The sequence below is a fragment of the Bacillus rossius genome, chromosome 10 (genome assembly GCF_032445375.1).
Source record: "Bacillus rossius redtenbacheri isolate Brsri chromosome 10, Brsri_v3, whole genome shotgun sequence".
Lineage (NCBI taxonomy): Eukaryota > Metazoa > Arthropoda > Insecta > Phasmatodea > Bacillidae > Bacillus > Bacillus rossius.
The window spans coordinates 11,404,147-11,419,756 of record NC_086337.1 but is presented as its reverse complement, the minus strand read 5'-3'; the positions used below and the strand labels follow the sequence as shown (position 1 = coordinate 11,419,756).

The 15,610-nt window shown below is 42.4% G+C and overlaps 1 protein-coding gene across 2 annotated transcripts in view; it reads right to left on the bottom strand.

The window, feature by feature from the left end:
- The window catches only part of LOC134535781 (uncharacterized protein ZK1073.1), a 328,050-nt gene that overhangs the window by 242,647 nt on the left and 69,793 nt on the right, over positions 1-15,610 (bottom strand). The gene's annotated exons all lie outside the window — the stretch shown is intronic.

The window sequence follows — 15,610 nt, the reverse complement described above, 5'->3', positions numbered from 1 at the left end:
TGAAGCACCCTGATGCAACATGTAGCACCCTGCAGTACCCTGGAGAAACATATAGCACCCTGAAGCAACATGTAGCACCCTGAAGCAACATGCAGCAAACTGTACCACCCATAGCCACCAGGTCATTCAGTCACTAACACCACTCTGCCGCATTCCAATGTCACCTCAGGGTCATCTACTCCAATGTGCATATTTTTTATGTCTCTTCAACCCCACTGTGCATGCTTTCAAATATTCTTCACGGTTATCTATGCCACCGCGCCCGCTTTAAAATGTCAGACATGTTACTGTAAGTATGTCTTTCATACATTGACATGTGTGTTTCATGTATTTAATAACATTATCATATCTTTAGTTATGACTTTGTTGCGGTGGCTTTTTCACACGCAACAGAAATCGGTGTGCTCTGAAGTTACCCGAATGTTTACCCCTATTTTGCACGACATCCGCCGTACAGCAAGGCAGCGTGGGCTGCCTAACCTCCCGGCAAGTTTCCACAAGAGCGGCTCGAACCACGAGCTGGGTGGGAAGTGGGGGGGACATCACGTGACAGATCAGCTGACGCACCTTCCCACCGCCTTCCCCGCTAAGAGGGGGAGTATATGCTGACAAACTCGACTGTTATAGCAGACAATGGAGGGATGGGTAACTGGTATAAATAGGCCTGCCCTGGCCACATATATACCCCACGAACACACACTCAAAGGAGCAGCTAACAAATTTACTTATTTATTTAATTTCTCTCTTCATATTCTTCTTATAATTGCCTGTAACGCTCACCTTGTTTCTGTATTTCAGAGAGATGAACTGGCATCTGACGGTGGGTGACTCAGTTCTGACCTCCACCACCAGGCCGCAGTGCTGTGCTGTCACCCTGGTTACAAACCAGCAGCGACCCCCCCCCCCCCCCCCAACTCATTTCATATCGTCCCTTATTAGCTGTCGTTTCGCTTGCGCACTAACATACCCTACAGTTCCCTAACCCTGGTCCAATAATGATATGAAGTTTTTCCACTCGAGACTGACGCACAGGTTTTTACAACACTCTCTCCATATCACTGTTGGTTTTCGCGTGCCCTTCAAACTGACTCTTCCTGTTTTGAGGTGTGTTCCCATGGCCACAATAAATTACAGTAGTGGCACTAGAAAACCCTGCTACAGCCGCAATGCATGCGACCTCTTTTTACAATAAAAACGCCAACCTAGAGCGTGTAGGACTTGACCTGTAATGCAACGATACTCCAACCGCACCTAGCTACTAACATGCATGCCGGAGCCACAGAACTGTGAAGGGGTTCACGCTGGCATGGAGGGATATGTGGGCTCGCCAGAATAACTGCTATCAAGCAAAGTCTTCGGAAGGAGTCAGGGAAGCTGTCACCCGACCATCCTCCGACACCTGCCGTCACTCTGCCACATCTCTACCAACACCGTCACTCTGCCACATCTCTACCAACACCGTCACTCTGCCACATCTCTACCAACACCGTCACTCTGCCAGTCTCCACCAACACCGTCACTCTGCCAGATCTCTAACAACACCATCACTCTGCCAGTAACCACCAACACCGTCACTCTGCCAGATCTCTAACAACACCGTCACTCTGCCAGATCTCTAACAACACCGTCACTCTGCCAGTAACCACCAACACCGTCACTCTGCCAGTCTCCACCAACACCGTCACTCTGCCACATCTCCACCAACACCGTCACTCTGCCACATCTCCACCAACACCGTCACTCTGCCACATCTCTACCAACACCGTCACTCTGCCACATCTCTACCAACACCGTCACTCTGCCAGTCTCCACCAACACCGTCACTCTGCCAGTCTCCACCAACACCGTCACTCTGCCAGTCTCCACCAACACCGTCTTTCTGCCAGATCTCTAACAACACCGTCACTCTGCCAGTAACCACCAACACCGTCACTCTGCCACATCTCTACCAACACCGTCACTCTGCCACATCTCTACCAACACCGTCACTCTGCCACATCTCTACCAACACCGTCACTCTGCCAGTCTCCACCAACACCGTCACTCTGCCAGTCTCCACCAACACCGTCACTCTGCCAGTCTCCAACAACACCGTCACTCTGCCAGTAACCACCAACACCGTCACTCTGCCAGTCTCCAACAACACCGTCACTCTGCCAGTCTCCAACAACACCGTCACTCTGCCAGTCTCCACCAACACCGTCACTCTGCCAGTCTCCACCAACACCGTCACTCTGCCACATCTCTACCAACACCGTCACTCTGCCACATCTCTACCAACACCGTCACTCTGCCACATCTCTACCAACACTGTCACTCTGCCAGTCTCCACCAACACCGTCACTCTGCCAGTCTCCAACAACACCGTCTCTCTGCCAGTCTCCACCAACACCGTCACTCTGCCAGATCTCTAACAACACCGTCACTCTGCCAGTCTCCACCAACACCGTCACTCTGCCAGTCTCCACCAACACCGTCACTCTGCCAGTCTCCAACAACACCGTCACTCTGCCAGTCTCCACCAACACCGTCACTCTGCCAGTCTCCAACAACACCGTCACTCTGCCAGTCTCCACCAACACCGTCACTCTGCCAGTCTCCACCAACACCGTCACTCTGCCAGTCTCCAACAACACCGTCACTCTGCCAGTCTCCACCAACACCGTCACTCTGCCAGTCTCCACCAACACCGTCACTCTGCCAGTCTCCACCAACACCGTCACTCTGCCAGTCTCCAACAACACCGTCACTCTGCCAGTCTCCACCAACACCGTCACTCTGCCAGTCTCCACCAACACCGTCACTCTGCCAGTCTCCACCAACACCGTCACTCTGCCAGTCTCCACCAACACCGTCACTCTGCCACATCTCTACCAACACCGTCACTCTGCCAGTCTCCACCAACACCGTCACTCTGCCAGTCTCCACTAACACCGTCACTCTGCCAGTCTCCAACAACACCGTCACTCTGCCAGTCTCCACCAACACCGTCACTCTGCCAGATCTTTAACAACTCCGTCACTCTGCCAGTCTCCACCAACACCGTCACTCTGCCAGTCTCCACCAACACCGTCACTCTGCCAGTCTCCAACAACACCGTCACTCTGCCAGTCTCCAACAACACCGTCACTCTGCCAGTCTCCACCAACACCGTCACTCTGCCAGTCTCCACCAACACCGTCACTCTGCCAGTCTCCACCAACACCGTCACTCTGCCAGCCTCCAACAACACCGTCACTCTGCCAGTCTCCACCAACACCGTCACTCTGCCAGTCTCCACCAACACCGTCACTCTGCCAGTCTCCACCAACACCGTCACTCTGCCAGATCTCTAACAACACCGTCACTCTGCCAGATCTCTAACAACACCGTCACTCTGCCACATCTCTACCAACGTCGTCACTCTGCCCGACTGAGCGCTGATTTGGACTTAGTCTGGAGCTCTGGTAAGCTGGACTCTAGCCTGTCAGCTGTCAGTTTGGACTTAGTGCAGTCGCGGTCAAGGAGCTCAACGGACTTAGTCCAAGAAGAAGGTAACATGTATCGGTCAACATACTTGTTAGTGCAACTCGTGGAGCGAGTTGCTACTCGCTGGGCGACTCCAGCGTGGATAAACTTGCTCAGAGGAATTTCACTCTTAGGGGCATTGGCCAAAATCACCTGAGGATGAAAAACGCTCGCTGACCGCTGTCGCATGTTTACTCTTCAGGTGAGTAAGAGAGTTAACGAGTTCAAGAAAAGACTGAACAACAAGGGCTTATGTCACACTAATAACTTGAGGGCTTTGCATATTGAGACTGAGCATCAGGTGACAGGAAAGGCAGATTTACTCTGAACTGGCCTTAGAAAAATTACCGCTGCAGCGACTTAGTCTCGGAGTAAGACGGACTGTGCGACCCCGACCAGCAGTGTTGCTTATGATACGAGAAAGCATGCAGTATCTTGTGTAGACCTTCTGCTAATACAAATGTACGAGTGTGACAGGTCGCCTCTTCCTGTGAGCTGGCGAGTACGACTGGGTTGTGGTACTTCATCTCTGAGCTGCGCAAGTCTCCTGCGGGACTTCGTGTTCCTATCAGTGCGTCGCCGTCGCAGTCCGTGTGGATCGACCATTGTGGGTAGCACGTGACACGGCAGGCGACAACGAGACTACTGTGCCATTGCACATTTTTAGTAATGCGCATGCTCACTTTATCTATTTTATAGTTATTGTTTTTATTTTATTTTTTATATCAAACTGGAAGCCATATTTTTTTTTAATTCTTGAATTTGTAAATAATTTTGTAACCAACAATTTCAGCATAATTTATATTTATAAAAGGACAAGTTTCAGTGTTAAAATTATTATATTAGTTTTACAACAAAATAATTTTACTTTTGTCCATAATGAATGTTGATTTGGGAAACCGCACTATAGTGTAACTCTATTTGTTTTACATGTGCAGTCTCTTATGTCTCAACTCTATGGTCTTCTTCAGTTGCACAAAATAATACGTATTTCTTTTGGAAGCATGTCGGCCATGATGTAACTGTTCCTAGCTTCGGCCGTTTCTTAATCTGTTGACATCAATGTCTTAATTAATTCTCCGTACACCGCAAGTGGTGAGTAAAATCGTATATTCCTTCAAGAATATGTGGAAATGATATTCTGTTCAGTTATCTTATTTTGTAATACATTTATGTACAGTGTGTGTGCGGAAGGCGTGGGTGGCCATGGGCGCGATTACTTCGTGACACACAACTTCTTCGTCACCTGAGTCATGGTGCTCCTCAGTGCCTGATGCAGCTCGTCTAATCAGGAAAGATCTTCTTTGTTACTTTCTGCATGCAGAAGAGCAACCATGAGCCACCACATATCTAAAGAGAAAATTTTAACCTAGCCTTTTCGGCATTGTTTTGGACTAATAATTAATTAATTTTTTTTTACTCAACCTATGTAACCTATGTAACCTATGTAACATCAAAATCAATGTGTTTAACTTAAGTATCTAAAGAGGCCCCTTATCTTAACATTTACCTTTACTATCAGTATGACTGTATACTCATAATTTGATATTAACCTTGTTATTGTTATTATTTAAAGTAAAAGAATTTAAAGAAAAGAAAATAGGCTATAAGGAACAGAGCAACGATATTGTTGTATTCATTTTACGAAAACCACTGTCTGTATTAATTTTGACTAGTTAATATTTAACTATTTTATCCCGTAATATGGTCTCCCCAGTCGGCTCAAGGTTCTCATGATTTTACTACACGCCTAACAAAGCACCATTGAGCCCGTTCCCCATGCTTTCACTGTTGACTTCTGTGCCTCCATGGTATTTGGCCAGGTTGAGGTAGAGAGAGCGGCAGACTACTTGCTTCAGCAATGCCTGTAGACAGCCAGACTTCTGATTCATAATGCGAGTGCTCGACTGTGTATCACCTCAGCACACGAGGGGTCTTCTATTATGTCCATGAACTACACGCCAACACGAGTGTCTAGGAACAATACAGTGTTCACAAGGACTTACAGACTGTAGTTTTTAGTGTTAGTTGTAGGTTAAAATAATAATCAGTATAAAATCATTTCATATATTATTTCTTATGAACTATACACAAAATTTAGAGCTATGTAAATATTACAAGATTAATAAATGATGAGTTTTGTTTCTTGTAACCATTTGAAGTTAAACTATAGTGACATTGTTTTCTAGTCAATCTGGAGCCTAGTTCTTAGGTGGCAGTATTTTTAAAGTGTAATAAATGATTTACTTCTTTGAAGAGCTGCAATAACAAAAAAATTTCTGGCATTGTACTTCGTAATTAATTCTGGGACAGCGAATAATTTGAAAATTTATATGTTTATAGTTCTTCGTTGCGTTTTACTCACTGTGGACATTGTCTCAAAAAAAGCATGAGTTCACGTTAGTTGAATTTGTACAAAGTTTAATAAACATTTTTTACCGTTGCTCACACAGTGGTGTTTATCTTCTCGGTCTAGCCTTTACCATCACACACTTTCCCTACAACCTTTTTTTTTTAAGAAATTCTTCCAAATTTTATTTCAGTATCATCTATCCCACGGTTTATGCTTTTAAATGTACTTCACAGTTATCTATAAAACCACGCACGCTTTCAAATGTCACTTCAGGGTCACATACCCCAATGTGCCTTATTTCAAATGTCACTTCAAAGTCATGTATCCCACTGTTCATGCTTTTAATTGTACTTTACAATTATCTATACCAAGGCGCCCACTTTAAAATGTTACTTTTAGGATCATCAATCTTAATGTGCATGCTTTCAAATACTAAGTCAGTCATCTAACCCCAACGTGAATGCTATCAAATGATAACTCAGGGATATTCCCATCACTTTGCATGCTTTTCAGGTGATCATCAATGCATCACTGCTCCTATACGATTTTCTTAAGTTTGCCTTATCACCGTAAATGTTCCCTTATGCTTGCACAAGGGAAATGAGTTGTTTGTTCTATGATATACTTGAATGTGTTATTCGCGTTACTAGAGCAATATTCCCAGTCAAAGTGCGCTCGAGTATCATGCAGACTTTGATTTAAAACATACTTGGTTTAATCATAAATTTATGTATTCACAGAAAAGATAAAATAATAAATTAATATTATAGGATGTCACATAGCACATAATCAAGTAATAATAATGGCCATAATATTACCAAATAAGCTATATATTTGATATTTGCGTCTAACACTGCATCGTTATTCAATCGTTATTTTTCAAACTTTAACTATGGGCTTATCAAGTTAAAAATATTGACACATGTTTTTTTTTTCCTTTTGACATACTTAACTCAATTTCGCTTTTTTTTATAGAGAAGTGGCCGTATTACTTAGACAGTGCGATTTGTTGAATATTATGTTATGCAAGTAAAAATTTACTCCAGTCACCAATTTTAAACATGTATTTACTACAGTTTCATATTTGTTACAAACATTTACAAATTATTAACTTATAAGTAACAGGTATCAAGAGACAAACCTCTGTAAAGGCAGGTTTACGGTAACATAAATGACTAGTAATGTGTGTTTTCCGGTCCAAGCCTGCACTGTAGGCAAGGTGTTGTTTACTTGATATAAGGTATCCTCAACATCGTACTCATCACACACACAGTGTGCAGGGCACGGTTGTTAAGAAGACTATATGGCTAGGAACAATGCCTGCATTTCCCTACTGTCATAAAAACCCTAAACATATTGAATTTCACAGAAATAAACCAGTAAACATATAACAACTAAAATAATAATAAAAATCGACTAAACAAAGTGGACAAATTACCTACAATAGGAAAACAGCTCTTGATAATACAACGAACTTCCTACAACGAAACAATAGCAACGTTTCAAAAACTATCTGCCCCGTCTTCAGGCACACAGCAGAGTGACTGCGGATTTCCGGAAACAAGGGGTTCGTGCGTGAATTTTTACAAAATATTTAGCCTTTATTGCAAAAAGCTTTCAAAAAATACACTACAGATACCTAAGATGTGTGAATGCACTGAAAATGCACTGGCGACAGGCGAGCAACAAGCGTGCATCTCTTACATATATCTGCCTGGAGTTTCTCAAGGAAACACTCTCCGAACAGCTATAACACACTTTCCTCTGTGTTCGCCAGGCCGGGGTACCGGGTAAAACTTGCGACACCAGTTGCTTGTCAGAACTTGAAAGTACACCCTGATCGATAAATGCTTGCTCGGGATGAGTGGTCTCAAGATTCCCGAGAGCATCAGATCTTTGTAGTTCGACATCCGAGGACGTCTGCCCGACATGACTGTTGACATTCATCTACAGATGCTGACTCAGTTCGGCGTGGACTGGACACGCACTCTCGGTGGACTCCTATCCTCGGGGGTCATGATGCACTAATCTCTGGAGTCCCGGCTGAAAGGTCATCGACGCAATCTGGCTGGGGTCAAATGGGTAAAGGCACAGTGGAGCCTGCTACTGACGTGTGGTCAGACCCTCTACGCCTGTGGAACCCTGAACTCGTGCAGAGTGGAGGCTGTTTTACAAAGCCTGTTGTGGCTAAGCACTGGTCACACTGCCCTTGCTCGAAAAGGGTTCCAGTAAGTCGACCATCAATGTGCAGGGTACGGGGTGAGTGGCGGTGGGCTAGCCACTTCTAAGGGCCGCCAAGGAGCGCTGTAACTTGACGTCGGAACTGTCCACCAGCAGGCTTGTTTGGTGCACACTGTCTCTCAGCTTGGAGGATTCCCCGACAGGCCTCCACCTTGTTCCTCGAGGTCTGCTAGCAGTGCCCTGTCTTCTCAAGGCTGTGTCGGCAGGAGTGTCTGACATCTCGTCATAAACAATAAATGCATGCAGGAAGCCTTCTCCAATCTGATATTTCCAATGAGATAATTCAGGAGACGCTACTGCTGCTGCTACAGGAATAAGCGCTACGACTGTGGCCATCAAACATGTGATGCAGGTCACAAAGTGCAAGTGTCAATCATGATAAGTATATCCACAGCATGAATTAAGCAGCCACAAGGTACTCTCTATAAATGTTTAACTGAAAAATGTTTGCCTAGATAGGTTTCAAAATAATTTTTCTGCTTTATAAAAGAGCTGAGAAAACAAAGATTTTAATTTTTTCGATTATTATCCAATAACAGCGAAACACCCCTAATGGTTTCCAAAAAAAAAACTATCACTTAACATTTTGTTTTGACGTATTTTGTGCACTACGTCAATATCAATTATTTTATGTAACATTAAATCATATTCTTTATTATAAATCAACGATTGCTAGCTATTAAAGGAAATTAATATTACTTATTCATACTTATTTGAGGCTGTTGAAATACGCTACGAGGGTGCCAGGGCAATCTATTGTTTAGGGCTTTACGGTCAGTTTCTCTCCACCTCTTCTTATCTTGTCTTCGATGATAAGAACGAGTACAAAGATCTGATGCTCTCGGGAATCTTGAGACCACTCATCCCGAGCAAATCTGTGTATCCTACAGGAAACGATATCTACAACTTTATAAACAGCACCTAGATAACGAAAAATGTTTCCCTTGTTGAGGCTTCTTCGTCAAATTCTCAATAAATAGATGCATCAACAAGTGGCAATAGGTTCTGCTCTCGGTACAGCTGTTTAAACACCATCACCATGAAGTAGTTTCCGATATATGTCTTTTGGTTATGTAGATATTAATCACAACCAAATAAATTAAATAAAGCCGGTACCATCACAGTTTTTCCAACTTATTTATTGGTTACCAAAAGGCATTTTATCTGCCAATTCAGGCAAACAACTCGTAGAATACAAAAAGTTTAATTCATGGTTTGGTTTTTAACGGCATAAAATTAGAATATATATGTTTGTATGCATGTATGTATAAGTGCATATGTGTGTACTTATGTATTATGTGTGTTTGTTTGCATTGATCAATAAAAACAAAAATTTTGAGATGACGTTTCGAACAAAACGAGGCGGAACACAAAATGCAACTAACAGTCCAAAGAAATTATTCAAAAATGTAAGAACCTTCCTGCCTAGAAGTGGAAAACTATATTCTTTTATATTTCAAATACTGTATTACAGTTTTATTCCATAACGAATATGTTTATTCTGAAACAATTATTTTAGCAACATCATCCTTAATGAGTAAAACTAAGGTGTGCTTTCATATTATTTCACCAAATTGCTGAACGGTGGATTGTAATTGAATTTGTTGACTGATTATTTAAAAGTGTGAAAATTAACGGAAAATTCCTTGATGCAACATTGTTAGGGATCTGCAACTATTCAGAAAATATTCTATATTCATGAATAATTTGTTATTCATTTAAACATTTCAAATTTTAATACATGTTTTAATTATTCTTTACCAGTAAATACACCTAAATACATCCATAAAAAAATAAATATAAATACAAGAATTTTTACTGAGGATTTTTTATTTTTCTGGAACACTCTACAAATATGTTTCTTAATAGGCAACATATAAACTAAGAAGTTTTACTGAGGATGTTTTATTTTTCTGGAACACTCTACAAACATGCTTTTTAATAGGCAACATATAAACTATGACTATTATTTAAAATTAATTTAAAATAGTTACGAATTAGTTTGGCACGGCTAAGAAAACGTAACCAGAAGAATAAAAAAATTACTCTTCAATTATTTTGAAGAGCTGTAGAAAGTCTATGTTAAGTTCATACATTTTTGGTTGGACTTAAACAAGAATTTAAGCAGATTAGCTTATCGAATTAAACGATTAGGGAAAAGTTAATTTTTTTTATTTTTATATGTACAGAATCCACACGGTAAACATAGTAACAGCAAAAACTAAATTATTAATTAGAAGTGAAATACTGTGTTGCTTAGCAAGAGCTACCTACAAGGAAAAACAATATCCTTCGGACGACTGTCAACCGTATACATAAACTCGTCAACGGCTTACGAGAACATCTACGGTCAAAAACTTATGATTAAATTCCCGAAACTAATGTTGAATACCAGCAGAGCCAACACCAGTAAATTCTTAAATGGTTCCAAGATACATCACGTGTATGAATTTGTATGCCATCGACAAGATGTGAAATCCCGGCCACATCCCAGCGACATCCCGGGCAAATTCCGGTCACATTCCGGCCACATCCCAGCCACATCCCAGCCACATACCGTCCACATACCGTCCACATCCCGGCCACATCCCTACCACAAAAAATCTTGACATCCAGGCCACATTGCGGCCTCATTCCGGCCACATGCCGGCCACATGCCGGCCACATTCCATCCACATCCCGGCCACATGCCGGAAACATGCCGGAAACATGCCGGTTAAATACCGGACACATGCCAGCCACATCCCTACAACATTCCGGCGACATTCAGACCACATTCCGGCCACATCCCGGCCATATGCCGGCCACATCCCGACCACATACAGGTCACATCCTTGTCACATACCAGCCACATCCCGGCCACATCCCGGCCACATCCCGCCCACATCCCGCCACATCCTAGCCACATTTTGGCCATATCCTGGTGTCATCATGTGAATATTTGATAGCAAAGTGCGACACAACGCCAGGAGGTGTACGTGAATCCACACAGGGATTGCGCAGTCGTGTGGTTTCTCTGACTAACCAAATAACAGCTTTTATGAACTAGCGATCACAAGACGTGTTGTGGCACCTGAATTTCGGTAATGTTGTATTTAAATTAATATTAAATAATAATATTTTTTTTTATTTTTTCAATTCTTTTGAATATATACTGTGTACCAACCGTATTTATAATATTACTCCAGTCCTTTTATTTCATTATTTCTATAAATTATTTGCATGCAAAATTAAAGTTATTTTATTATTACGCCAAATAAGTGTAATTTCTAAAGTGCGTTTCATAAGTAAAAGAACTCAATTTTTGTTTAACATAACTCAAAATTATCACATATAAAAACAAAATAAAATATATCACGTCCCTCTCTACAACACACATTTGAACATTATAATCACGGCACAAGAGTATCTGGAGACGGTTTAGTCATGCGGTAACACACCTGATATTCATTGCATCTTAGATTCGATTCAATAACCTGCAGAAGAACCGGTTTTCAATTAATGTTTCAACTTATCTTTTATACGTACGTGTAAAATATTATTTCTATTTGTATCCCACTTAAATAACTGGTTTTTAATTGGCCAATAAATATATATCAACACCCAAAAGTTTTGAATGTTTCTGTTGAGTTTATAATGTGGTCTTTGAAGGAACTCATTAAGTTGGTAAAGCCCTCCACACACGATCAGTCCAGCTCCCAGTTGGGACTGCTCAGACCGAACTGAATGTTTTGGACTGAACTGAGGCCCCGCACACACACGATTAAACCAGACGCTCAGTTGGGACCAAACAGTTTGGACTGGACTGAAGGCTTCCCCACAACACACGGTCTCTAGTGGTTTCTGCTGCAGTTAGATTTATCATTTCATTGTTAAGTATGAAAGAAATTTTAAATGTTTGGTCACTTTTAGCCACAAAAAAATTACAAAGCAACCAAAAGGTATATTTAAAAAATATGTCTGCCACCACGCTCAGTTAATGGACTGATGGATCGATATCTTAAACTGAGAGTTTGGACAGGCGACACGCAATCTTCTACACAATGCAGTTTGAACAGAGTCCTATATGATAGAAAGCTGACAGTTCCGAATGATCAGACCACCATCCTCGCTCCCACACGGCAGTTCCGACTGATGAGTTCCAACTGGCAGTGGGGACTGGTCGTGCCGGGGCCCCGCGGGTACAACTCCAAGTGATGGTAAAGGCTGGCTGAGGCACAGGCCGCGGTGTCGACACTGCTCCTGGTGGCCTTGGCGTGCCGCGGAACTGACACACTCCACGGCTGCAAGGCTAATTCTGCCTCCGGCGTGGCACGTGGCTGGGTTGTCGGCCCTAGCCGAAGCTCTAATACCCTCCCGATCAACAACATGGAGTGATCCCTAACAGTTCTGTTCCTTTAAAAGCTCTGGAATGTATTAAAAAGGATCTGGAATGCTACTCCCACCCTACCCTATTAGGGGGTGCACATGTGGGGGGGGGGGGGGATCTTGAGGATGCCGGACGCAAGGTCGGAATAATCTGCCTCCGGCGCCTCGCTCACAACCTCCTGAGCTCGCAGCAGCTGCACTGTCACCGCGATGTCTCGTCAGCACCGCACGGACCAAGGGTACCGCCTGCTTCGAGGAGTGGTGCCGGTGTGTGGCGGAGCGTGTTACCACTGCGCCACCTCGCCACACCAACTGCCGCGACTGCGACTGTGGCGTTCACGTCAGCTGGGAGCCGGTATTCCAACACACAGAGTATTGAACACGCTACACCTGTACCCTCACCGTATTCATAGAGCACCATAGCACACGGCATGTCCATTATTTTTAGAGAAAGGATTTTCATTGCCGATCTGTTGTCCCGTATTGCACGCATGCGCAGAGCTCAGTTTTTCGTTGATCTCGTCCAGATGGCGGACCCGCGTCGGGCGCCATTGACTCGTTTATAGCGTCTTTTATTTTCCTCGGCACACGTACCAAGCGTGCAGGTGTGCCAAATGAAGCTTTATGATGGTGATACTATTCTGGAATAAATTTGATCACTTTAATATTCATAACAAGAAATAATCTCAACTTTAACAGTACTTGAGAATATTAGAAAGGTGTGTCTAATTTCTGCAATGTTGCTGCATCTCTAGTATTTTTGCCGTAACAGTTGTATCGGTAGTTGCTAAACGTCCACCAAAATGTTTATAAATCAGTCTCTAGCGACACCGGTTATAAAAACTGCTGCCGATTTGATTTCTTACTGGGATTCGGTTAGGACACGTTCTGGAATACGGCCCGCGAGTTAGGTTACGGTCGTGTCCCAACAAGGCCGTGCTCAAACGCTACCTTACCTGAACGTCTTGGAATACCGGCCATTTCGCCGCAAGGTAGTTTGCAAAACAATTAATTCAACACTTATCGTTCTTGGGTGGAAGAAATAGTCTCAAAATATTGAATGTTTTTTTATATCCACGGATGTTATACACTCTAACAATTTACTTGTTGCTCTTTGCCAATCAGAGCAGTGGGAAAACATATTCTACATATTGAATTTTTCCTGCATATATCACCAGCCTTAAACATACATATATGTGTGTGTGTGTTTGAAATCTTTATTTCTTGCTATCCCTTTCAATTCCCGATCGGGGAAGATGTACGATATAAGTGTCAGAGTGACTGACTGACTCAACCCATGTTGCAGCTCAGCTCTCTGTACGCCTTCCTCTTGAAACAATTAACATTATTACAATAGAGGCCGTGTCTGAATACAAGCACACAATTATGTACTTGCCACCCCGCACAATTCACTTGTTCTTGTGGTGCACTGAGCTTCAGACGTGTGTAATTTTTAACATCAACTAATTATATAAGCCAGGTAACCGTGTTGCTGACATAAATTTTTTTTAAGGTCGTAGGCTTTCGCGGCCATTGTCCCAAGGCGAATATATCACCGACGTTTTTGTTGACATTGCAGTTTGCCATAATCAGGGTAGAGTTACCTACTGAGATCATTACAAGTTCTTCTGCCTTTAATACTCTCGCCTGAGATGAGTGTTTCCCGATTAGCTGCAGCTGTGGGCCAACCACAGTCTTCCTTTTGTTTGGTTGGCCTGTTGGTTTGGCCAATTGGAGCTGGGCCGATTCAATTGGCTGGGGCATGCTGGCAAATCAGTGACCTCTTCTCTTCTGATTGACTGGGCGGTTGGGCCAACCAGAGCGACCTGTATTTTGTTAAATGCAAAGCTAGGTTTTCAAGTTTTCTGAAAAGTGGACCCATATTCTCCTTAATTTGTAGCCATCTTCTCAATTTATGTTTGCTGGGCGTTTTAATATTCCCACTGATTCTTGAATGTATCTTTACTTGTATTGTCGGATGGAATCTTGTACACACCAGCAAGGTTTTTGGCTGAAGTTTAGTTTTTCACAGTTTTGAGAGACACCTCAATCTTGTTTATAGGTTTGAGCATTGTATGAATTTCATTCTTCGTAACAATTCTTGCTACTTGGTCTGAAATTCTTTTCACGTAAGGATTGAAGGCTTTATTAGGAAGATGATCTTTAATTTGCTGCTGAGGTGGCTTCATGGCTTTTCTAATTTCTGTAATCTAATAACCATTTGCTTGAAGAGCACTTGTTAAGATGTTTCATTTCTTCCCCAATTTTTCTTCTTCAGAAATGGCTAATCCCAGAAAACATTCAAATCGAAAATATTTAAAGTTTACACTAAATCAAATCTACATGAATTTATGGTAACATAAATGTTTTTACCTTTCTTACGTACGTTACGGTAGGAATGTGCACGTATTTGTTGAACAGTTATTAGAAATCTGTCAAAATATTAATTTCTCTATTAAATATTTCTAAACTAGTTGACATAAAGTGAAAATATTATTAAAATTTTTAATTTTCTTAAATATTAAATACAATATAACCCACAAAACGCTTTTCAATATAACGTATCTTCACCTGGAAGCACGCAAGAGGTACTGCGGTTACGTCACTCCAGGTCTGACAGTCCTTGAGTCGTCACTGCCGGAGAGCAAGTATGTACTGGAGATATGGCCTTAACTATTAGCCTACAGGCACCCGAGCCCGCCTTGTGACGAGGATGACTCCAGACGCGGCAGAAGGCCGCGCTAAGGGCGACAATAATGGGCCCAGCTCGCACTTCATCGCCCTTACACTCAGGCCAATGAGTTGATGTGCTGAGATTCGCACGACCATGGGGCTTATAAGAGCCCATCAAAGTTAACAACATGACGCTTCAAATAGTTTTAATCACGACTCATAATTGTATGTTATTATTTAAGCTATGAAGAGATCTCCTTATTTTGAAAAAACTAGGAACAACCTTTTCCTCTCTCTGTTTCTCTCAAGTTACATTTCACAGAACTACCTATGGCAGCTTCGTAGCATAAACCCTTTCTCTTCTCCAAATTAAAGTAAACAAATTACAGGTTTGTCTATTTTCATAGTATTATAAAATGTTTAGTTTTTTTCAATGCCTAAAAATATTTAACGTGTTTTATATAATAT